This window comes from Bubalus kerabau, chromosome 3 (assembly GCF_029407905.1).
Source record: "Bubalus kerabau isolate K-KA32 ecotype Philippines breed swamp buffalo chromosome 3, PCC_UOA_SB_1v2, whole genome shotgun sequence".
NCBI lineage: Eukaryota > Metazoa > Chordata > Mammalia > Artiodactyla > Bovidae > Bubalus > Bubalus kerabau.
The window spans coordinates 5519354-5546186 of NC_073626.1; the positions used below are offsets into that span (position 1 = coordinate 5519354).

The 26833-nt window shown below is 41.2% G+C and overlaps 1 long non-coding RNA gene across 1 annotated transcript; it reads right to left on the reverse strand.

Moving 5' to 3' along the window:
* Positions 1-448: 448 nt before the first annotated feature.
* On the reverse strand, positions 449-26348 carry LOC129647408 (uncharacterized). Its single transcript, XR_008712309.1, has 3 exons — positions 26282-26348; positions 1227-1275; positions 449-746 (listed from the first exon to the last, which is right to left on the reverse strand). It is a non-coding gene; the product is annotated as an uncharacterized LOC129647408 (long non-coding RNA).
* Positions 26349-26833: the final 485 nt, after the last annotated feature.

The window sequence follows — 26833 nt, forward strand, 5'->3', positions numbered from 1 at the left end:
TCTAGCTATTGTAAATAGTGCTGCGGTGAACACTGGGGTACATGTGTCTTTTTCAGTTATGGTTTTGAGGAGAAGGTTTTGCTCAGAAAAAGTGCTCTAAAAGAAATCAAATGATGTAGAAGCAACTGTACATCCAGGTGAAAAAAATGTAAATTTAGATACAGACCTTACATCCTCCTCAAAAGTTAATTCAAAATGAATTGTAGACTAATACTTAAAATACAAAACTACAAAACTCCTAGAAGATAGCTTAGGAGAAAATCTAAATGGTCTTGGACGTGGTTCTAACTTTTAGATATGACACTAAAGCACAATCTAGAAAATAAATAGTTGATAAATTGGACCTCATTAAGATAAGAACAAACTCTTGCCTTGTGAAAATATTTGTGTCAATAGACTGCAAAGACAAAAGTGTTTTGGAGAAAATATTTACAGACTACATACCCAAGAAAGGACTTTTATCTGAAATATACAGACAATTCTTAAAACTCAACAATAAGAAGACCAACAATAGATTAAAAAATGAGCAAACTCTGAACAGACACCTCATCAAAGAAAGTGAAAGTGAAGTGAAGTCGCTCAGTCGTGTCCGACTCTTCGAGACCCCATGTACTGTAGCCTACCAGGCTCCTCCATTCATGGGATTTTCCAGGCAAGAGTACTAGAGATACCAGATCAGATCAGATCAGATCAGTCGCTCAGTCCAACTCTTTGCGACCCCATGAATCACAGCACGCCAGGCCATACTAGAGATATGCAAATAAGCAAATAAAAAGGTTCTCCACATCACATGTCATCAGGGAAATTCAAATTAGCCAACACTAAATAAAATGCCTATGGGATTATTTTGCAACTTTGTTGAATCTATAATCAATTCAAAATCCAAAGTTTAAACAAGATAACAAAGGGAAATGGGAAAGGGCGCTGCAGGCCTTGGCTAGAGGTGACTTGGAGAGGCCAGAGGAGCTTTGTGGGGCATTTGGGGGAGGATGTTCGTAGCAGAAGGACTGGCAGCTTCCTATTTTCCCCCATGAGCAGAGTGTCAGGAAAGCTTCGGCTGGCTGCCCACAGGTCCCAAGCCAAGGTATAGTTTCTGAAGAACACAGGATACATCAAAGCTGCACCCAGAGGGCTTGCGCTCTCAGAATGCCCTGCTTGTTGATGGACTGTTACCTGGAAAGGTAACAGGGTGTAATTCCTTGCCATAGTTTTTTTTTTTTAATTACCGTAAAGGGCTGCTCTGTTTCGTGTGTGTCCATTCTTTCTTTCTTCTTCCTGAAAGAGATAAGTTTTTCTTTCATTTCCAGAGATACTCAGAAGATTCATCCTGCTGAACTGTATGGCAAAATTCAGAAGGTAGATTTTTTTTTTTTTTTGGTGGGGGGGTCAGGAGTCCCAGCATGGCACAAATCCAACTTTATATTAAAAATTTGAAGCAGGAAAAAATTAAATCTCAGCACCCATTACACCAAAAGCAAGTGAAGTCATCTTAAAAACATGACGGCTCACTCAACAAAGGCCGGAGTCGGGCTCTCTGAATCCATGTTTGAAGTGGTGGATAATCCTGTAATTGCCTCTTCTCAGAAAATTTCTGTGTCTATGTGGGAGAAAGCCATTATTTAAATCGTGGAGCATTTTACACATCAAAGCTGCTTCTGTCAAGTATGTTGCTTTAAACATTTTTTTTTTAAAGACAAGACTTGGGAACCAAGGTTTCAGTTGGAGCTGAAAGGAAAAAAAAGGAAGGAAGGGGGGGAGGAAAATCCACAACTTTCTTTCCTTGAAGGAAAAGAAAGAAAAAGATTTATCTTTGTATGCCCATGTTCATGTTTCCCATCACAGAGGAAATGCATGTAATCCTTTATGATAAGTTAAGATACAGCAAGAGAAGGGAATGGCAACCCACTCCTGTAATCTTGCCTGGAGAATCCCATGGACAGAAGAGCCTGGTGGGCTGCAGTCCATGGGGTTGCAAAGAATCGGACACAACTGAGTGACTAACACTTTCACTTTCACTTCCTTTTCAAGATGCAGTGAGATTTTCTTGCTGGAGGAAACCATACTGCATCTCCTCTTCATGGATTCCACATGTTCCCCGTGTGGCTGCCTTTGCATGTGGCCAGAGGTGTGCAAGTAAAGGGCAAGTTCAAGTGCAAATTTGGTTATGGCCTCTGCCTCCTTAAAATCCAACAGACGACTCTACCTCCATGTCATGTGTGTTTAAAATTCTCAAGATGTTTTACATAGAATACAAGCCTCCGTCAAAACATAAACCCTCTTACTTCCCACCTCGATGTCCTTCAGCCTCGGTGCTCTAGTCACTCCAGTTTACTTGCCGCTGTTTCAGACACCACGCTGTGGCACACGGCCGGGTGTCGGGCGTGGTTTTCCGTCTCTGCATGCCTCTCCCCCCGCTTCACACCCATACGCTCCTGTTTAACCAGGTGTCCTAGCCTTTCGGCTACTGTAACATGGAACACCACAGGCTGGGTGACTTGTAACAGCAGACATTTATTTCTCACAGTTCTGAGGGCTGGGGTGTCCAAGATGAAGGCACTGGGATCTTTCATGTCTGGTGTGAGATCCCTGGGTCGTAACAGACCTTCATCTTGCCAGAAAGGGAAAAGTTGCTCTCTGTGGACTCATGTAAGGGCTCTAAACCCACCTGTGAAGACTCCACCCTCATGTCCTGATTATCTCCCAAAGGCCCCTCCTCCTAACTCCAACACACAGCCTCAGGATTCAACATACAGATTTCAGGGCACAATAGCATTCTGTCTATGTTACCAGGCTGTTACTGTACCTCCGGCCTGGGGAGCCATCTGTGAGCCTCTAGGGGCACCAGGGTTCCCAGAACATCTCCATCAAAGCCCTGACAGTAAGGAGAAAGAATAAGTCATCAGTCACCCCTCTAGACTGAGGGCCCCCGAGAGAACAAGACCTCGTTATCCACATTTCCTAACAATCCAGGGACCCATTAAACACACAGTGAACTGAACTGAAATCTTTCCAGGTATGGGACCTCCTTCTTATGTTTTATGGACTCCAAAATCCGTTTGCTAAACCCCAGAAAATCTTGGGAATGGAGTACTTTGTATTATATGTATATTTTCGGGGCTCCCAAGGAAACTCCTGGAATCTTACTCTGATGATCTCTGTGATGCTCTTTGAAGCAGTCATTGGACTTTGCAACTAACCTACATGAGGGCTGTTCTCACAGCAGACTTTTCATTGTTCTGTTGAAAATATAGGTTTTATAACTGCAAAATAAATGGAAACTAAAAAAACCAGCAACTTTAACTCATCAAGGGGAAAAAAATCAACATACTTCCAACATTTCAACTTTAAGAAGGAAATGCCCAGCATTTATAAATTAAAAATAAGGCATTTATTCAACCCCAAAGCTGCACCGCCTGACTGCCCTAAGAAGGCTCACCAGGCCCACTGTTTGGTTGAACGCAGGTTGAAGATTTCTGGCCGCAGGATTTAATTTACTAGATTCACACTTGTGTCAGTCACTCGAGTAACGAGGTCACAAAGAAGTATTTTTTTTAAAACAAACATTCTTAGTGTGAGCACCTTAATTTGCTTCTTCTGAAGGATCAAGAACGGCAGGGCATGTTCACAAACATCCCAATTTTACATGCATTTTTAATACAATGTGTTTCGTAAAAGCCTTGTAGACTAGTTACATTTTGTTAGTAATGGTCCTTCATCTCAAATCCCTAGGGGGTTCTTTATTCTGGAAAAAAAGAGTATCGAGGCACCCCCGGGTACTATTTAGGAGAAATGACTGCATGATCGTCTCCTCCTGTGTCAGTTCAAGTTAAAATACTTTATGGCACTGTCAAAATTTGGTCAATAGCACATAGCTTATTGTCATAGTCTATCGCAATAACAAGGAAGTATTTGTCAATAACAATGCAAAGAATAGCCTATCCATCCTGAGTCTCTGTATGGGTGAAGCTAAATCAAATGTCTATGAAGGGAAGAAGAGAAGTGGATATTCTAAGATTAAATCTGATTATGAAGGGCATTTGATATCTCCATCAATGGGAAGATTCATGCTCTTAAATAACAGAGAAAGAGAGCTTTGTAGAAGCAAAATAAGCATCTGAGTGAAGATCTTCTCAAATACAGCAAGGGACAGTTTTTTTGAGTCCTCAAGTTGGGACTGTATTTGAAACGTTTTACAGAATGATTTAATATTTATTTTACAGACAGCCTTCTCTTTATAGCGAGGTTATTTTTTGAATTTTGTTTGATATTAGAGTTGATTTACAATATTGTGCACAGTTTCAGGGATTGTGTTAGTTTCAGGTGTACAGCAAAGTGATTCCATTATACACATATCTATTATTCTTCAGGCTCTTTTCCCATACAGGTTCTTACAGAATATTGAGTAGATTGACCTATGTTGATTATCGATTTTGTATATAGTAAGTGTATATATGGGAGAAGGCAATGGCACCCCATTCCAGTACTCTTGCCTGGAAAATCCCATGGCGGAGAAGCCTGGTTGGCTGCAGTCCATGAGGTCGGGAAGAGTCGGACACCACTGAGCGACTTCACTTTCACTTTTCACTTTCCTGCATTGGAGAAGGAAATGGCAGCCCACTCCAGTGTTCTTGCCTGGAGAATCCCAGGGACGAGGGAGCCTGGTGGGCTGCCGTCTATGGGGTCGCACAGAGTCGGACACGACTGGTGACTTAGCAGCAGCAGCAGTGAATATATGTTTGTCCCAACCTCCCAATCTCCCCGACCTCCACCTCTTTGGTTTCCTCTTTGGTAACCATAAGTTTGTTTTCTATGTCTGTGAGATTATTTTAATGAAAATGATAATATTTTTGAGCTCACAGTTGCCAGGGATAAAGGAGCATTTTACAGAGTGAGAAGCTCTTGTTTTGATGTTCATGTGTGAGGCTGCCCCTCTGCCCTCCTCACCTTCTGATGGATCAGGAAGAAAACTTACCTCTGACCCTGAGCCATAGCTGGGCTCTGAGAAATGGATAGGGTATGTGCATACTCTTTGCCCCTAGATGTCAAATCCATGTTATAGTATTAGCTTCTGAGACTCAACAAAGCCCTCGAAGGCACTAATTCCTTGAAGCATGATCAGATCATAAAGTCAGAGAGTTAGAATGACAGTTCGGGACATCTAATCCCACGCCTCTCTTTAAAATAAGACTCTTCTCTCTAACCCGTGTGCTGGTACAGAAAGTGGTCTCTGAGAATGGGACTGTCTTTGCTTTCCAGGCCAGCTATTTTTCATGGATGCTAATGTTCTAAGTGTTGAAAAGATTTCTGTCTTTTTATTGGTACTGGTTCTGACCATAATCACACCTACGTACTTTTCCCCATCACAGCCCTTTAAGATAGTCATAAACTCTCTTCCAAATTTCCTTCTACTTCTTTATTTTTATAAAATGGCTCCTTTTATAGTACAGTTTCCAGACTCTTTCCCATCTTGGTGACTCTCCCTGAACAAATTCAGTTTTTCATTGTACTTCTTTTCATTTGAAGCCTTATATTCCATCTGAATTTCGAGCATTGATCACTAAGGGTCTTCACCTTTACTTATCCAAGATGATAATTATAACATGTTTGCCTTATCTTATTATTAGTTATATATCACATAGATTCATGGGACATGAACTCTAGAGAGATTGAGCCAGGTCTCTATTTTTTTTAAAAGCAAAGACAGACAGCGGGCATATAGCCAGGACAGGAACTCTGAAATATGAACACAGGCACAAGCCACATTCAGAGAGGCAGAGCACATGGGTAAGCTGGAATCCAGGGACCATGCAGAGCCATGGTAGAAGAAATGGACCATTGCCTCAGAGTCTGGCCAGAAGAAAACTTTATTGGTTAAAAATATATTTTTAATCATAACAATCACCCAGAAGCTCAACATTCAGAAAATGAAGATCATGGCATCTGGTCCCATCACTTTATGGGAAATAGATGGGGAAACAGTGGAAACAGTGTCAGACTTTATCTTTTTGGGCTCCAAAATCACTGCAGATGGTGACTGCAGCCATGAAATTAAAAGATGCTTAATCCTTGAAAGAAAAGTTATGACCAACCTAGATAGCATATTCAAAAGCAGAGACATTACTTCACCAACAAAGGTCTGTCTAGTCAAGGCTATGGCTTTTCCAGTGGCCATGTATGGGTGTGAGAGTTTGACTGTGAAGAAAGCTGAGTGCCGAAGAACTGATGCTTTTAAACTGTGGTGTTGGAGAAGACTCTTGAGAGTCCCCTGGACTGCAAGGAGATCCAACCAGTCCATTCTAAAGGAGATCAGTCCTGGGTATTCTTTGGAAGGAATGATGCTAAAGCTGAAACTCCAGTACTCTGGCCACCTCATTCGAAGAGTTAACTCATTGGAAAAGACCCTGATGCTGGGAGGGATTGGGGGCAGGAGGAGAAGGGGACGACAGAGGATGAGATGGCTGGATGGCATCAGTGACTCGATGGACGTGAGTCTGAGTGAACTCTGGGAGTTGGTGATGGAGAGGGAGGCCTGGCGTGCTGCGATTCATGGTGTCGCAAAGAGTTGGACACAACTGAGCAACTGAACTGAACTGAACTGAAAGTCAATCATGGAGGAGGCAAGGGCAACCCACTCCAGTATTCTTGCCTGAAAAATCCCATGAACAGAGGAGCCTGAGGGCCTACTGTCCAAAGGGTCCCAAAGAGTGGGACATGATTGAGTGACTAAACACGGGCACATACAGAAACTCAGGCTCAGATAGCAGAGTCTAGCGGTGAATGAGTCATGGAGGGGCCCTTGGATCAGGGGGCCTCTGTAGCCTCCATGTTTTTCACCCCTATATTATAGGATCCCTCCATTTGCATGATAATATTTTTTTTTCAGTCTCTTGCTGGATATTTCCATGGGGGAATGCACCACAATAAGCCCCACCCAACTTGGGAGCTGAGGTTCCACTCGGACATTTGAGTCTCTGGGGTTGATGAGGGGGTTTGTCTTTGGAGTGCCCCTCTGAAGGTCCAGGGAGGCTCTAATAGCACCCCTGGGCATGAGAACACTCTGGTTTGGGGCTTGTAGTTTTAAATTTCAAATGTAACTAAGCAATACCCATGCTAGTTTGGGGCTTTTTTCTTATACAATTTCTTTAAGAAGAAATAACTGGCGTCCTAATGTATATTTCTCTAAGAAATCTGTTCTGTGACTGTCAGTAACGCTGTAGGTATTCTAAGGATTAGTATTTTTCTATGACTATTTTACATCTGTGTGTGTGTGTGTGTGTGTGTGTGTGTGTGTATGAGTGTGTTTGTTTTCTGGCCCAGTAGTGTCCAACTCAGAGGAGCTAGGCTCCTCTGTCCATGGGATTGCCCAGGCAAGAATACTGGAGTGGATTGCCCAGGCAGGAATACTGTAGTAGATTGCCATTTCTTCCTCCAGGGGATCTTCCCAACTCAGGGATCAAACCGGCGTCTCTTGCATCTCCTTCACTGCCAGGTGGCTTCTTTACCAATGTGCCATCTGGCCTCCCAAGTTGCATCTGCCTTTTGTTAATCTCATTAACTTAAATTTTCATTAAAAACTCTTCCTCAGAAAAAAAAACACTTTGTCCACTTATTTGGACTTTTCATTATTAAAGGGTCCTTTAAAGAATTATTGTGGTAATAGTGATAGTGATAATGGTGATGATGGTAGTAATACTTTTTCAGAAGAAATGAGTAAGTAAATAGTTTTAATTTAGGTCTATTTTTCTATTTTCTTTTCTCCTTCTCTGCCCGGGCCTATGTTTATTGAACTCCATTGATGCCAAGACAGCATTTGTAAAGGGGAATTTATTTAACTCTGGGTGAGTTGTACAAATGCAATAATGTGGCCCAACTCTTGTTTAATTTCGAAGGTTTTCTCCTGGACAACATTGCTCATAATGGAGGGTTCAAGCCAAATTATCCATTATTGTTCCCAAAGTTTACAATTAAACTATCGATCAAAACTGGCAGTGATTCCTCCAGCAGCCCCAGCACAGAGGCGGCGGAATTGCATCAGAATCTGAGTGTGTCAAGGCAGGAGAAGGGGACGCAGGCAGACCGACAGCAGACTGATGGACAGACACAACCTCCACCAGTCACCCCGGGATCCAGCGTTCGGTACTTTTCCTTGAGCCTGAAACAGGCTGCAACCAGGGGTATGCACTGTGCACGTGCAGTTTTAATAGCCAGAGGTCCCCACAATTTGTGACCCCCCATTCCCGGCTGTAAAAATTGGAGTTTAACAGGTTCGGCTCCAGAGGGAAACGACCTCAGCTTTTAGGCTCCTTCAGACACAGCAGAATGCATCTTTTCTGGGGAATTCCACAATAAAATGACTGTTATTTATCATTACAAACCTCTTTATCATTTAGTCAATAAAAGGCCTCTCTCTCTCTCTCACTTTTTTTCCTGTGGCGTGCTCAGAGTCAGAAATCGGTATTAGTCTCTCCTGGCCTGGAGGCAGGAGATGTCAAAAGCTAAATCATGATCTACCCTGGCTTCCTGGCTAAATTGTGTATGAAGGCCTGAGGCAAAAAGGTGCACATGCTCATTACTTGAAACACAGATTTTTTCCTCCCTCTTTCTTTGAGTTTTCCTTTCTTTTTCTCTTTCTTCTTTTTACATATTGAGACATATAATACATGTATTCATATATATATGCACATACATGTGTGTGTATATATATATATATATATATATATATGTATATGACTTGTAAGATATCCACTGTGAATCCAGGCAACCAGAGCTTAACATGTCACCTTCGTGTAGTTTTTGATCAAGAAATAAAAAGTGGATTGTCATTTAAACAGAAAAGAACAGTGAATTTCACCTCTTGAACTTATAGAGCGTAGTGAAAATAAGAAGAGTGCTGTTGAGGATTGGGTGTTAGTAACATGTGTGGTGTGTGTGTGTGTGTGTGTTAGTTGCTCAGTCGTGTCTGACTCTTAGTGACCTGTGACCCCATGGACTATACTCGCCAGGCTCCTCTGTCCATGGGGTTCTTCAGACAAGAATACTGGAGTGGGTTGCCATGCCCTCCTCCAGGGGATCTTCCTGACCCAGGGATCGAACCCATGTCTCCTGCATTGCAGGCAGATTCTTTACCGTCTGACCCACCAGGGAAGTCCTGGGTGTTAGTAATGTGTGTGTGTGTGTCTGTGTTAGTCGCTCAGTTGTATCCAACTCTGGGATCCCATGGACTGTAGCCCGCCAGGCTCCTCTGTCCATGGGAATTCTCCAGGCAAGAATACTGGAGTGGGTTGCCATTTCCTTCTCCAGGGTGTTAGTAGTAGGTACCTTCAAATGGAAAGCAGGCTCAAGAAAGGTGGATTTTGAGTTAAGCAGTAGCTGCGTGACTCTTATTGCGCAGAGAGGGGGAGCTGAGTGCTTGCTGCAGGCTGGGGACAGGGGTCCCCATCTCTGCATCTGCAGATAGGTATTACCCCTCGGTTCCTCGCCTCCTACAGCAGGTCACGGATGACCATGTGCTGTAAAAGGCACAAAAGGTCAGTAGAAATGTAAGAAGTGTCTTTGGACATAACCTATATGAGGTACTGAGGTCAAACCAGCTCTCCTGGGTGTTGTCTGAAGCATCTCATTTTATCAAAAGGTACGGTCCGGTGCTCTGAGATCTCCTCGTCATTAAACTGCCATGGCTGTGCTCGCTTCTGATTTTCACATCTGCTGAATAAAGATGACATTCTCCTGGGGTGGGTTTGTTCATGCCTTGAATGCCTTATTTAGTCCACACACTATAAGCTCATCCTGTGTGCCAGATAATGTGCTGGTCATGGAAACACTGCAGTGAACAGGTGAAGGATTGTAGACCATGATGAGATGAGCTCAGGAAGCTCAGTGACCACAGCCACCTAATCCATGTTTCCTTAATAATGAATGGGTCAATTTACAAATAAAGAAATAAAATTTCCCTATATTTCTGTTGGTAAAATCTTAGTATTTTCCTTGTATTTTTAATTCCTGGAGGAAATAATGTCTAGAAGCGTAGAAACCAATATTTTTAGAGCTGAAAATACTTTAGAATTTTGTTTGATACTTCTAGTTTAAGAAATTGGCTTAAAGACATAAAGAAAAAACAAATATTTTATGAACATTCAGCTAATAATTTCTGTGTAAGAACTGAAACTTGGATTCCTGTGCATACATCCAGCTCCTTTCCTGTGTGATGGCTTTATTCTTATCTTTCTCGCACAACATTTATGATTTTTCAGTGCATTCGAGGTTTGCTTGGGGAGGACAAGAGGACAGAGGAAGAAGCTGTCCAGTGGTAGCAAATACTTGGATTTATTGTCATTCCACCTGTCAGTTCAGGAGATGCAAGAGATCCCTGGGTCAGGAAAATCCCCTGGAGAAGGAAATGGCAACCCACTCCAGTATTCTTGCCTGGGAAATCCTATGGACAGAGGAGCCCGGCAGGCTACAGTCCCTAGGGTCGCAAAGAGTCAGACGTGACTGAGCGACTGAGCATGCACACACACGTTGTCATCATAATTGTCATTATATGATCATCTATGTTCTTAAAGACGATCAAGAATGCATCAATACATAAGTCTGGGATGGCTCAGCTAGGGACTTCAAATTAGCTGCTGAATATATTTATACTTGATACATGTATTTTCTTTCGGGATTCCACGGTGGCTCAGATGGTAAAGAATCTGCCTGCAATGCAGGAGACCCAGGTTTGATCTCTAGAACAGGAAGATCCCCTGGAGATGGGAATATCAACCCACTCCAGTATTCTTGCCTGGACAATCTCATGGACAGAGGAGCCTGGCAGGCTACAGTCCATGGGGTCACAAAGAGTCAGACACGACTGAAGTGACTTAGCATGCACACACTTTCTTTCATTTGCTTCGCTATTGGGCAGGTCCCTAAATATTGATGTTTACTTACCCCTGATGTAACATGAACAGAGATTGAAAGTATTTGCTTTAATTCTGCCTTCCAACCTTGTTTCACTGGCCTGTGATCTGCTCTTGGACATTGTCTCCGGGATAGAACAATTGCATAAAATTCGAATTTGCAAAGCGGAGGAGCCACTGCCAGAGAGCTCAGATTTAAACAGTCCCCGGCTAATCTTCAAGGCCATGTAAGCCAGTCTTGGGGAACATAATGTTGTATGAACCCATGATGTATGTGGAGCAGAACCTCCACTTTTGACGGGTATCTATGCAAAGTCAGACGCTTTCTGCCCCTTCTCACCAGACCCTTGAACTGCCCAAAGGAAATCAGCCACTTGCAGTTGTTAAGTTGTGTGTATCCAAAATGACCTGGAATATTTTTAAACATTTAAACTTCAGACTGATACGTTATGATCTCATCTCAGAGTGAAAACTTGTGACAGATTATAGCGAATTAAAAACGAGATACTGTGTGATAAGAGTGCAACCAGCAGATTTTGCAGCATCTTGAAGCTATGAAAATAGAGAGGAGCTTCAGATTTGTGTGTTCTTCCATCCTGAGCATGATACTTAAATCAATCTTACCTTTAAAGAGTGCAGGATTAAGAAACAGAAAAAAAAAAAACAAAACAAAAAACCTTTTCTTTTCATTCCTCTCATCTTTTTGTTGTTCTTCGATACTCTCTTACAAAAAGAGAGAGATCCTAGCTTGGGCCTGTCAGCTCTATTACAAATTACACCAGTGTTCATGTTCTAAGTAGTTTAAAAATAATGCAAATGATTTTCCAAACTGATAATCATGCCTCTTTTATCATTTAATTTTCATTCCACACCTCCTAACTAGCCAGGTCACACAGACCAGGAGCCACGGCTTTTCCATATAACCAATAAAAACCAAAGCTCTAAGAATGAGTTTATTTAGGCATCTCTCACATTGTTTATTTCTTCCTCAAATCAAGCGCTGGCTGCCTTAGCCTCTTGGGACTTGATGTTTACTCATGTGTGGTCTTGTTCTTAACAAAGTGGGCAAAGACCCACCCCAGGGTGTCCACCTGGATAGTGGTCTTTTAGCATCTTCTTCTGGATTGATGAGTGTATTTATGGTTGGCAGTGATGAAAGCAGAGTGGTGACCTTCTGTGGTGGGGAGGGATGGCCTTTCTCTGCCAGGTGTGGGGTGTTCTTCAATGGGACCTTGGTACCCAGCTCTGCCCCACCATCACGTGTCATGATGCCCTTTTGAGAAAAGGGTGTTCAATACATGCTTTTTGGATTAGGTCAAGTTTAGCATCTTGGCATACAGGGATAGACTAAGCATCCAGATCACCCACTGCAAACTCTGAACAGGGTGTTATTTTGAACAACTTAAATATATTTAAACTTTCTATTCCAATATTTAAGTTCATCAAATTGTTGATAGACTACACTTTTGAGATTGATGAATAAGACTGTCCATACATAGGCTCTCAAAGATGTCAGTAAACCTTAAATATTTTAAAACAACCAGCAGGATTGGGGGTTCTTATGCTGGCTAGAAAATATTTTACATTTTATGCATAGAAAATATACACACAAATTTTATTTAAGTTCCCGTTCTGATCAATTCAGTTTACTCTATCTGGAAATTCCCCTAGAATGGAATAGTTATATATCCTGGTAATTGTATTATTGTATTCCATAATCGTTACATCTTCTAGTAAAAAGATACATACTCATTCATTGCTTGTGGCTGTCTGAGCTTCTTGTGGGCTCCAGAAGTTGGCCTTGGCCGTGTGGCTTGTTTTGCCAATGACAAGTGAGCAGGTGGGCAGAAGACTTGTGCGGCAGAAACTTGATGCCCTGTGGGTCTTTCTGCCCATATACTTGCTTTTTCATTCTGCTGTGAGAACATTATGTCCCAAATAAGGAGTACTCCTTCAGCCCAGAATTTTAAATCGTATGGAGAATAACCACAAAAACCTCAGCTTCTAACATTTGGCATGATTGAAAAATGAACAGTTGTTAAAGGCCACTCAGATTGGAGGGTTATTTTTCTTGTAGCAGAGATGACTCATATCCTCTTTAGCAGGTATTTTTTTTTAAAAAGGATAACTAGATTTTCAAGACACAGAGATACAAAGAAGAAAAAAATAAAAAGAGTCATCCTCCAACAAAGATGACCTTTGTTAGTATGTATATATGGTTTGGAAAATTTGAGCTGAAGAGAAAAAGAGCATATCTTCAATTTATCATTTAATCATTATGTAGTAATATGTGCTTCTTTGTATTTCTTTAAATATATTATGTGACAGTTGTATATCATTAGAAAATTTGCCCTTACGTTTTTATGTATAGTTTACCTAAAATTCTTATTTGAAGCTAATATTTGAAAGAGATAAATTATGGCACATGGGTGTTTCCTTATATTATTTACTTTTCAAAGCCAAGTACACAGCCAATGTTTATAAGATCTACGTTGGGGAAACATGTTTCTCTACAAAGAAGTGGAGACATTATTTTGATATTGTTTTGATTTATTTCCTATAAACTAAATTTCCATTCCACCATGAAGGAAATGAATTTGCTTGCTTTGTTTTTGCTTTGTTTTGTCAAATAATCATGTAAGAATTTGAAATTGGCCTGACACTTTATTCCAAAAGATGGGTATCTTCAGAGAAATTTCACTATGACTCCAAACCTAACTCTTACACAGAGATCTTTGTGATAGTTTGTAAAACAATACCAGCAGAAAGTCTTTCCTTTTATTTCTCTTTTTTTAATTCTTTATATCTTGCTTGTCAAGGGCTATTTAGTGAGAGTCCATTCCATTTTCTGGATGCATGTCTCTATGCATATCCAGAGCATTATGTTCACACACCTTTTGTCTTAGAACAGTTGAGGAGGAACCCGCTGCCTGGTGTTGATGGACAAGGGTGACTGAGGATTTTCTGAGAACTTGAGAGTGTCTGTTTCAAAGCTGGACCTGGTTTGCAAGCATTCTACATGGAAGATACTGACAAGGCATAGATAGATAATACATATAGAGACAGATAAAATAAGCATTTTATATACAATAAGCTATACATAAGCATACATATTATAAATATATAGAAAGAGTTTGAAAAGTAAAGCCTATCATATTCTCCTGGGCTGTGATCACTCCAGACCTTGTACTTATTTCAAAGGACTTTTAATCCTAGGGTGGATTATTGTAATTATAAGACATTTAATGCAGGAGTCATCATTGATGATATTGAGTTTTGTAGATATATACTATCAGTCCAAATTCATCACAACATCTTTGAAGATAAGAGGTATGTCTTCTTCATCTCTACAGCTACATCTCTTGCACAATTCTTGGTTGACAGTAGGCTTCAGTTAATAGTCCATGATGATTGCAATAATGTGGTGTATTATTATTACACTGAGGCAACTAGAACTATAGAGAAATCTGAGATTGCTGACTAGTTCTTCTAAAAGGCTGAGAATTGGAGAGAGAAGATTCTGATAGATGCAAGCAAAGGAAAACTTTTTTTTAAAGACAAGAGTAATGAGCATTCTTATATGCAGAGGATGAGGAGCCTGAAAAGAGGAAAAGTCAAAGAGAGAAATGAAGGGAACAAGGTCTATTGAATGAAAGGGCAAGTGAATGAGTGGGCAGGGTCTCAAGTAAACCTACAGGGTGGGCTTTGTCTAGGGGGCAGGTACCACCCTTTGGTGATGGAGGTCAACGGGTGGGGGGGAGGATGGGGAGGCAAGAGATTTTTAGCTCCTAATGTCTTGAATAATCCATCTCCTAGAGTAGTGAAAAACAGTATGTCCTAAACTTAAAAGTTTTTGCACAGCAAAGGAAACTGTAAACAAAACAAAAAGACAATCCACAGGATGGCAGAAAATATTTGCAAATGAAGCAGCTGACAGGGGATTAATCTCCAAAGCATACAGACAATTCATTCAGTTGCATGTGAAAAAAAAAGACAGCACAATCAAAACATGGGCAGAAGATTTAAATAGACATTTCTCCAAAGATATATGGATGGCCAAAAAGCACATGAAAAGATGCTCAAGATCACTAATTATTAGAGAAATGGAAATCAAAACTGCAGGGAGGTATTGGTTCACACTGGTCAGAATGACCATCATCAAAAAGTCTACAGATAATAAATGCTGGAAAGTGTGGAGGAAAGGGAGCCTGCCTACACTGTTGAGGGGGAATGTAAATTGAAACAACCATTATGGAGAACAGTATGGAAGGTCCTTAAAAAACCAAAGATAGAACTACTATATGATCCAGTAATCCCAAGCCTGTGCATATATCCAGAGAAAACTACAATTTGAAAGGACACGTGCATCCTAATTTTATGTAGTGCAATTTACAATAGCCCAAACAAGGAAGCAACCTAAATGTGTATCTACAGAGGAGTGGATAAAGAAGACAGAGTGTGGGCTTCCCTGTTGGCACGACAGTAAACAATCTGCCTGCAATGCAGACTCAAACCTGGGTTCCATCCCTGGGTCAGGAAGATCCCCTGGAGAAGGGATGGCAACTCGCTCCAGTATTCTTGTCTGGAGAATAACAAGGACAGAGGAGGCTGGTGGGGCTACAGTCCGTGGGGTCTCTAAGAGTCGGACATGACGAGCAAAAGAAGACGTGGTACCTACAGACAATTGAATATTAATCATTAAAAAAGAACAAAAGAATGTCATTTGCCGCGACATGGATAGACCTAGATGTTATCACACCAAGTGAAGTAAGTCAGAAAAAGACATATGATATCACTCATATGTAGAATCTAGTTTAAAAAAACGATATAAATGAGCTTATATACAAAACAGAAACACACTCACAGATTTCAAAAACAAACTGATGGATACGAAAGGGGACTGTAGGGCTGGGGGGATACATTAGGATCTCGGGATTAATGCACACAGACAGGTGGCTCTGCTGGTAAAGAAGCCGCCTGCCAGTGCAGGAGACGCAAGAGACACAGGTTCAGTCCCTGGGTGGGGAAGATCCCCTAAAGGAGGGCACGGCAACCCATTCCAGTATTCTTCCCTGGAAAATCCCACAGACAGAGGAGCCTGGCAGGCTACGGTCCATAGCGTGGCAGAGTCAGACACGACTGATGCCACTGAGCACCGCTACATGTGAAATAGATAACCAGCAAGGACCTACTATATAGCACAGGGAACTCTACTCAATATCTTGTGATAACCTAGATGGGAAAGAATCTGAAGAAAAATGAATATATGCATATGTATAACTGAATCAATTTGCTATACACCGGAAACTGACACAACATTATAAATCAACTGTACTCCAATAAACTTTTTTTAAAAAGAAAGAAATAAAACTAACCATTTTATTAGTGTTCCAAACTTCAGTTCAGTTCAGTCTCTCAGTCACGTCTAACTCCTTGCGACCCCATGAATCACAGCACGCCAGGCCTCCCTGTCCATCACCAACTCCCGGAGTTCACCCAGACTCACGTCCATTGAGTCACTGATGCCATCTAGCCATCTCATCCTCTGGCATCCCCTTCTCCTCCTGCCCCCAATCCCTCCCAGCATCAGAGTCTTTTCCAACGAGTCAACTCTTCGCATGAGGTGGCCAAAGTACTGGAGTTTCAGCTTTAGCATCAGTCCTTCCAAAGAAATCCCAGGGCTGATCTCCTTCAGAATGGACTGGTTGGATCTCCTTGTAGTCCAAGGGACTCTCAAGAGTCTTCTCCAACACCTCAGTTCAAAAGCATCAATGCTTCTCCACTCAGCCTTCTTCACAGTCCAACTCTCACATCCATTCATGACCACTGGAAAAATCATGGCCTTGACTAGACGGACCTTTGTTGGCAAAGTAATGTCTCTGCTTGTTATCTAGGTTGGTCATAACTTTTCTTTCAAGGATTAAGCATCTTTTAATTTCATGGCTGCAGTCACCATCTGCAGTGATTTTGGAGCCCCAAAAAATAAAGTCTGACACTGTTACCACTGTTTCCCCATCTATTTCCCATGAAGTGATGAGACCAAATGCCATGATCTTCATTTTCTGAATGTTGAGCTTTAGGCCAACTTTTTCACTCTCCACTTTCACTTTCATCAAGAGGCTTTTGAGTTCCTCTTCACTTTCTGCCATAAGGGTGGTGTCATCTGCATATCTGAGGTTATTGATATTTCTCCCAGCAATCTTGATTCCAGCTTGTGCTTCTTCCAGCCCAGCATTTCTCATGATGTTCTCTGCATATAAGTTAAATAAGCAGGGTGACAATATACAGCCTTGATGTACTCCTTTTCCTATTTGGAACCAGTCTGTTGTTTCATGTCCAGTTCTAACTGTTGCTTCCTGACCTGCATACAGGTTTCTCAAGAGGCAGGTCAGGTGGTCTGATATTCCCATCTCTTTCAGAATTTTCCAAACTTAGAGTATTATTATTACTTTATAAAGGGGATACCTCTTTACCTTTTAAGAGACTTGATCACGCTTGATTCTCTAAACTATTTGGAGCTAACGAGATGGCAGTTGGTATCTTCCCCTGTTATTAGGGGAGAAAGTCAAAGCAAGAGGCAGAAAGGATGTGACTCACCCTGGCTGAGGAAGGTCCGTGCTGGCCCTGTAACTGTGCGTGGTCCTGACCCACTTCTGCCCCTGGCACCTGGCCTTGGAATCCATCATCAGCCAGCTCTGTCTCCATTTGGGATCTTTCCATCTACCTCTGACTTCTAGCTCAGGCATCTGAAGTTTGCCTCCCCTTACTGAAACTTGGCCTCCTCCACAGTCTACCTGGCTGGATTTCTGGATTTTATCTTGTATTTGTCTTGTGTAATGACCTTGGATTCAAGCCTATGGTACCCAGAGCCAGACTTATTCCATGGCTAGAATCTGATCAGGCCCACATTAAGCACCTGCCTGCTTGGTGGAGTCAGTACAGGTTTAACTTACAGCTAAAGTAAAAAACTGAATCAGGAGTTAGATGTCCTAAACCCACGGGGAGCTGGGACACATATCACTTTAATATACATTTGTAGATACTTGTATCAACCAGTTTTAAGGGACAAATATCAATGGAAAGCTTTGCCACTTGAAGCTTTGCATAGGATATGGCTCTTTCTACAGAGTGATTCTGCTTTTGTTTGTATCTTCCTATTCAAAGATCCAGGAGAAGGAAAGGAAAACCCACTCCAGTATTCTTTCCTGGGAAATCCCATGGACAGAGGAACCTGGTGGGCTACAGTCCACGTGTCTGCAAAAGAGTCGGACACAACTTAGCAACTCAACAACAACAACAATTTCTAAAGAAACTTGCCTGGACAGAACGATTGCTTTTATTTGACTTCTTTGCTGACATGATCAGCTCTGCTCTTTGATCAGTTCATATTTATTCAAACTTTGTGCTGCTCTGTAAATTGCTGGAATGACTCTTGGTCTATAAGACTCTCCTACCACACTCAGGCAATGCTTCTAACCAGCTCACATGCCCCAATGCCCAAAGTGATATTACTTAAATTTTGACCTTTATATCCATTATGTGTCTAGGAAGACTGCTAATTAAGTAGTATTGAAATTATAACATTGAGATGCTATTAATACTTATCATTAACAATAATCACTTTATTGCTGAGAAATATGCAAAGAAGACAAGCAAAAAGCCCCAATAATTGAATTCACATCACCTATACCTAAATTTCAAAAAAGTTGGAAGATGAGGTCCATAATCTCTTCTATAGAAAAACCGAAGTGATATGCCTTCATGGGTAAGTAATAGTGTTAAGGCAAAAGGGACCTCGGACTTTCACAAGTGTTATAACAAAACTGAGACACTCCAATTTTGCAGTTATATGGAAGTCTGATATGTGCTTTAGAATAGAAAACTTTCTCATGCTCACAGCTCTTACGGTTCCTAGATTCTACTCCAATTGCTTTCTTATACTTCAGGTGTGACTTTGACTCACCTTCCTGTATTATACCAGCTGCCTAGGATTATAGTTACTATAATAAAAACAGGGAAAAAAGCTATTAAAGTTACTTGAATGTAGTATTAAATATGAGTTTATTTTTCAATCCACAGAATTTTTTCAATTTTGTATTTCAGATTTGATCCTTCTCCAAATGTTCTTCTTTCACAGATAAAATCACTTTTTGTTTTGTTCCCAGTAATGAGGGAACAAACATGATTATATTGGTAAGTATATTTTTTTCTTTGACCAAAAATCACAAAGCAAATGTTTGTGATTTTTTTCTGATTACAAATGTGTATGGTAGAAAAAGCATGAAGAACAAATTCAAAATAACTAATAGTTCTATTTGGGGGAAATAACATCTTTATACATTTGCAGATAAATAAGATAAACTTTTCTCTTACCATACAAATAACCCTTGAGTTAGTCGAGTTACATCTTTCTAGACAGTGCATCACTTTTAATAATCCAGTATTTTATCAGTATGTGATACAATACTGGATTTATTATTTATTTCTTGAACCAATTTATTATTATTGTTTAGTCGCTAATCTTGTCTGACTCTTTGTGATCCTGTGGACTGCAGCACGCCAGGCTTCCCTGTCCTTCACTATCTCCCAGAGTTTGCTCAAATTCATGTCCACTGAGTTGGTGATGCCATCCAACCATCTCACCCTCTGCCGCCTCCTTCTCCTCCTGCCTTCAATCTTTCCCAGCATCAAGGTCTTTTCCAATGAGTCGGCTCTTTGCATTAAATGGCCAAAGTATTGGAGCTTCAGTTTCAGCATCAGTCCTTCCAGTGAATATTCAGGGTTGATCTCCTTTAGGCTTGACTTGTTTGATCTCCTTGCAGTCCAAGGAACACTCCAGTGCCTTCTCCAGCAGCGCAGTTCATAAGTATCAATTTATTCTTGGCAACCATTTAAAAACTTAATCCTTTATGATAACTCTGTGGTGACTATTTTTTAGTAAATAAGTTTCCTTGTACTTATCCAAAGTAATTTCTTAGGATAAATCACTACAAATATAAGAATGATATCTAAAGCAGAATGGTTAAGATATTGGCTTTTAGACACATATCAGATCAGATCAGATCAGATCAGTGGCTCAGCCGTGTCCGACTCTTTGTGACCCCATGAATCACAGCACGCCAGGCCTCCCTGTCCATCACCAGCTCCCGGAGTTCACTCAGACTCACGTCCATCGACTCAGTGATGCCATCCAGCCATTTCATCCTCTGTCGTCCCCTTCTCCTCCTGCCCCCAATCCCTCCCAGCATCAGGGTCTTTTCCAACGAGTCAACTCTTCGCATGAGGTGGCCAAAGTACTGGAGTTTCAGCTTTAGCATCATTCCTTCCAAAGAAATCCCAGGGCTGATCTCCTTCAGAATGGACTGGTTGGATCTCCTTGCAGTCCAAGGGACTCTCAAGAGTCTTCTCCAACACCACAGTTCAGAAGCATCAATTCTTCTCCACTCAGCCTTCCTCACAGTCCAACTCTCACATCCATACATGACCACTGGAAAAACCATAGCCTTGACTAAATGGACTTTTGTTGGCCAAGTAATGTCTCTGCTTTTGAATATGCTATCTAGGTTGGTCATAACTTTTCTTCCAAGGAGTAAGCATCTTTTAATTTCATGGCTGCAGTCACCATCTGCAGTGATTTTGGAGCCCAGAAAAATAAAGTCTGACACTGTTTCCACTGTTTCCCCATCTATTTCCCATGAAGTGGTGGGACTGGATGCCATGATCTTCGTTTTCTGAATGTTGAGCTTTAAGCCAACTTTTTCACTCTCCACTTTCACTTTCATCAAGAGGCTTTTGAGTTCCTCTTCACTTTCTGCCATAAGGGTGGTGTCATCTGCATATCTGAGGTTATTGATATTTCTCCCAGCAATCTTGATTCCAGCTTGTGCTTCTTCCAGTCCAGCATTTCTCATGATGTACTCTGCATATAAGTTAAATAAGCAGGGTGACAATATACAGCCTTGACGTACTCCTTTTCCTATTTGGAACAAGTCTGTTGTTCCACGTCCAGTTCTAACTGTTGCTTTCTGACCTGCATACAAATTTCTCAAGAGGCAGATCAGGTGATCTGGTATTCCCATCACTTTCAGAATTTTCCACAGTTTATTGTGATCCACACAGTCAAAGGCTTTGGCATAGTCAATAAAGCAGAAATAGATGTTTTTCTGGAACTCTCTTGCTTTTTCCATGATCCAGTGGATGTTGGCAATTTGATCTCTGGTTCCTCAGCCTTTTCTAAAACCAGCTTGAACATCAGGAAGTTCATGGTTCACATATTGCTGAAGCCTGGCTTGGAGAATTTTGAGAATTACTTTACTAGCGTGTGAGATGAGTGCAATTGTGTGGTAGTTTGAGCATTCTTTGGCATTGCCTTTCTTTGGGATTGGAATGAAAACTGACCTTTTCCAGTCCTGTGGCCACTGCTGAGTTTACCAAATTTGCTGGCATATTAAGTGCAGCACTTTCACAGCATCATCTTTCAGGATTTGGAATAGCTCAACTGGAATTCCATCACCTCCACTAGCTTTGTTCGTAGTGATGCTTTCTAAGGCCCACTTGACTTCACATTCCAGGATGTCTGGCTCTATGTCAGTGATCACACCATCGTGATTATCTGGGTCGTAAAGATCTTTTTTGTACAGTTCTTCTGTGTATTCTTGCCATCTCTTCTTAATATCTTCTACTTCTGTTAGGTCCATACCACTTCTGTCCTTTATTGAGCCCATCTTTGCATGAAATGTTCCTTTGGTATCTCTAATTTTCTTGAAGAGATCTCTAGTCTTTCCCATTCTGTTGTTTTCCTCTATTTCTTTGCATTGATCGCTGAAGAAGGCTTTCTTATCTCTTCTTGCTATTCTTTGGAACTCTGCATTCAGATGTTTATATCTTTCCTTTTCTCCTTTGCTTTTTGCTTCTCTTCTTTTCACAGCTATTTGTAAGGCCTCCCCAGACAGACACATATACTCGGGCTAAATTTCAGTTCTACCAAAGAGGTAAAATGACCCGAAAACATATGAGAAATCTACTCAATCAATGCTAACCTTTCTGAGCTTCAGTTTCATAATCTATAAAATAGGGATAACTATGTGGCACCCCACTCCAGTACTCTTGCCTGGAGACTCCCTTGGATGGAGGAGCCTGGTAGGCTGCAGTCCATGGGGTCGCTAAGAGTCGGACACAACTGAACGACTTCACTTTCACTTTTCCTTTCATGCATTGGGGAAGGAAATGGCAACCCACTCCAGTGTTCTTGCCTGGAGAATCCCAAGGACAGGGGAGCCTGGTGGGCTGCCGTCTATGGAGTCGCACAGAGTCGGCTATGCCTGAAGTGACTTAGCAGCAGCAGCAGCATGTACACCTCAGAGAAATACTGAAGCCAATAAAATGAAGTAAATAATGTTCCCATATATATTTCATGGTTACTACGTTTTCAGGTATTGTTTAACTGTATTACATATGAAATCTCAGTGAATGGTTACAGTGAATCTATGAGGTAATACAATTAAAGTTATTGAATGGTCAATTAATAATCTTTAAAAAAATAGGAAACTTAAACTTTGTCATGGGTCTATCATCCCAAATTTATCCCCTTGCAAATTAAGCATTCCTTGTAAACTTGTCCTCTGCACCTGATGCATTATGCATTCTTGTTGTTGACTCCACATTTGTGACTATTTGGTTGTGTGGCTCTTAGGTAGTTGCCACAATTAGTAAGTAAAATACACACTGTTCAGTTAAATTTGAGTTTCAAGAATACAGAAAATCATTTTATAAATCAGAAAAATCATGCAGTATTTAGGACTTAGGCTAAAAAGTCTTTGTTTATTTTGAAATTCCAATTAACTGGACATCCTTTATATGAAGGGCTTCCCTGATAGCTCAGTTGGTAAAGAATCGACTTGCAGTGTGGGAGACCTGGGTTCGATCCCTGGGTTGGGAATATCCCCTGGAGAAGGGAAAGGCTACCCACTCCAGCATTCTGGCCTGGAGAATTCCATGGACTACAGTCCATGGGGTTGCAAAGAGCCGGACACGACTGAGCAACTTTCACTTTCTCTTTCACCTTTATATGACAGTCTTAATCTTGGGATGTCATACCTCAGTTCTGCAGATAGATTCAGGTTGGAATATCTTAATGAAGCCCCAGAGGTGTGCTTGGCTCAGAGGAGAGGGAGGGATGGCAATTCTGGGGCCCAAAGCAGGTGGCAGGACACCTGGTTTCTTACTTCTTTTTTACTTCACAAGTTTTATGCATCTCTTTTCCGGAGGCTCAGTTTCCTTATTTTTTGAAGGGAAGGGGTACATCAGATGGCATCTACTCACTCTTCCTGCTCTAGCACTCTGCCCTCTTCACCTCATCATTCTATTATTAATTTACTCTAATGTATTTAATGTAAATGATAAACAATGTTTATTGGTTGTTTGTATTATTTGTGAATTGCTTTTTTATGTACTTTGTTTATTTTCCTTTGATGATGTGAATGATTTTCTTATTATTAATAATTTCTATAAATTATTTTTACATAAAAGAATCATTCAAATTTGTTGCAAATAAACAAACTTGCATTTTTGTGAAACTCCACATGCTTTTAGTTCTGTTGTAAGTAGCTAGCCAGGTCGTTGAATTTGCTGAATGAAAACTCACAAGTTTGTTTTTCGCATTGGATGCTGTAAGTATATATGAATATACATATAGTATTCTTTGGGAGAGGTGAAACCACTGGAAGTAAATTCACTGAGATCTGCAGTTCTCTGAAAGGCTAATAAGATAAAATACTGGTTATTTCTCATTTTCCATGCCCATAGAACAAAAAGAAAGAAAGAAGAAATGAAAACCAATCAAATGAACACAAAATAGCAACAATAAACCCACCACAACTGACGACTTTGAGTTTTTTCTGAGCTTTTATTGGCCTATGTGTATGTGTTCGTGTGTTTGGAGGTTTTTTGTTTCACTTTTCCCTTTATTTTTCAACCTAGCTGGATTTTGACTTATTGGTAGATAGGTTTTTTACAAGCTGACGAACAGTGTATAGAAATGAGTATAAGCTCCAGGAAGGCCAGAATCCTCTCTTATTTATGCATGTGTTCCCAGGACCCAGTGCTTTGTACGTCTTAAGCACTCAGTGCTGTTTGAATTAATGAATTAATAAAAGCCACATTGACCTCGGAATTAGGAAGAAAGACATCTGAGTGAGAGAAGAGTCTGAAAAGAAAGAACTGAAGAGAGTGGCAGGAAGGTGAGGGAGAGGATCTTGACAATTTTGCCTAAAGCCGACTCAACTCTCAAGTTTTAACAAGATTTTCTTTCACTGCCCAAATTCCTAGGCTGCTATTTCTAATATTTTTGTTTTGTGCAAATAGTTTCCACTTGGGAGAGGGAGGAAATTCACTTGAATATCAATGAAGAGGCTTTAATAGAAGCTGGTTTGGCTCAGGCTTTATCTGTCATTTATTTACTATCCCATGGGAGCCTCCTTATAAATTATTCCATATCTTTCCTTTGTCCTTTTTATAAGGTGGCTTTTGTCAAAAATACACCATTTTACAAACTTCAGAGATTTCCATCTCAATCAATTTATTCTTATAAAAGGGTAGTTGATGCCTGGGTTATAGCCACAATGACAGGAAGGGTATCCTGGTTAAGTACCTGGAAAAGGCAGCTCCCAGTCTCGTAGAAAAAATTTTGGATCAGGGTCTTCGAACTTGGCACCTAGAGAAGGAAGCCAAGTGTTAGCCTGAGTTAAACAGTTCAAATCCTTCTTGGGAAGAGATCATCTTCTTTTTAAAAAAAATTAATTAATTTTAATAGGAGGATAATTATTTTACAGTATTGTGATGGCTTTTGCATACATCAATATGAGTTGGCCATGGCATACATTTTGTCCCCTCCATCCTGTATTCATTCCCCTCCCACCTCGGTCCCCACTTTTGGGTGCCCTGGATCGTACATCAAACTCCCACTGGCCATCTATATTACGTGTGGTAAAGCACATGTCTCAATGCTAGTCTCTCAAATCATCCTACCCTCTCTTTCTCCCTCTGAGTCCGAAAGTCTGTTCTTTATGTCCGTGTACCCTTTGCTGCCCTGCACGTAGGATCATCGGTACCATCTTTCTAGATTCCATATATATGAACGTCTTCTTTACCAAGGAAAACACCTATCGGGACTGACAGTTATGGACGAGGCAGCTGCCCTCTTCTACCCAAGCAGGTTCCGGTGAAATGAGCTAAATTGCTCTGGGTAATAAAGCAAGAGGAGCTTTAGACCAAGGATTCAGTTCAGTTCAGTCGCTCAGTTGTGGCAGCTGTGATTTCCTTGAAGGAAGCTACCTTCATAGGACTAGTGAAAGAGAAGAGCCAGTTCCTCAGTAAATATTTATTGAGTAAGGCTGACAAAAATGACAATGATTCTCCAAGTGATAGTCACTGGGCTTCCCAGGTGGCTCAGTGGTAAAGAAGCTGCCTGCCATCTCTGGGATGGGACGATCCCCTGGGGAAGGAAATGGCAACCCACTCCAGTATTCCTGCCTGGAGAATCCCATGGACAGAGGAGCCTGGATGGCTACAGTCCATGGGGTCACAAAGAGTCAGACACGAGTGAAGTGACTGATCATGCACGCACACGCATCCAGGTGAAATCATGGTGAAAGAAAAATACAGTCTCCGTGCTTAATTCAAAGAATTGAAACAAGGGACTATTTTGTCTGCAGTTCAAAAAGAGTCCCCAGTGAGAGAACCATTTGAAAGAGATTAAAAAATTTTGCAGTATTGGTCCAGTGGTTATGTTTCCTCAGTTCCACTGGAGGGGGCACAGGCTTGATCCCGGGTCAGGAATCCCTGGGTCAGGAAGATTCCCTGGAGAAGGCAAAGGCAACCCACTCCAGTATTCTTGCCTGGAGAGTCCATGCACAGACCATGGGGTTGCACAGAGTCAGGACACGACTGAGTCACACACACACACACACACACACACACACACACAGATAGGGAACTAAGAGCCCATATGAGGCAGTGGCACAGCCAAAAAGGAAAAAAGGATTAGCAAAATCTATATATAGAGAGTCTAACGTGAATCCAATCACATCATTAAACATACATTGAAAAAAATTTAAGAAGGAAAAAAAAAAGAGAAGAGACGGTGGAGGAATGAAGAGAATTAATTTTAAAAAGCCTCTCCTGATTGTTCTCTCTCTGGTTCCTTCTGTGGGAGGAAGGGTGTCTGGGTGATGCAGATGACTGAGTGATGGTGGGCGTTGGTGGGCACCCACGCATCCCCAGTGGGGTAGTGTCTTAGGCCCCTGTTGCCGTGCAGGACAAGAAAGGCCCATAAAGATGACATGTTTCCTTGGCAGCTCCCTGTTGGGGCTCCAATGTATTACCTGGATCTAATTATCTCATCTCCAGCTGACAGAGGGGTTTCCATGGAGCCCTTCCATCACGACTGCCTGAGCCCAGCTTCCAGGGGGCTGTCTAATAGCTTGATATATTTTGGGATCCCCTGCTCATTGGATGAACAAGCTGAAGCAAATCACGTATTGACCTCAAAGCATTTATAAACTGTAGAACATTATATTCTCATCAGAGCCATAGGGGCAGTAAACTATAGTTTCTCTGCTGTGAAACATGGTTTTGCTTATGCACTGTGTTACCGGGGTTGTACCTAAACAACAATACATCATTTGTGGCACATGTCGCCTTCTTTATTGAAAGGCAAAACAAAGAGTTGAGGACAAAAATCATTACTTCTTTAGCAATTTTTCACAAAATGCTTTTCTTTCGTACTTGACACACAGATGGGACATTGTACTGCGAGGGGAATGATGTATGGCGGCGTGACAAATTTCATTTCCTTTCTAAAACCAGAATCAGAAGGATGCACAAATTTGGCAAAGTTGTGTGTTTCTGAAAAAAAGAAAGAACTAAAAGAAGCT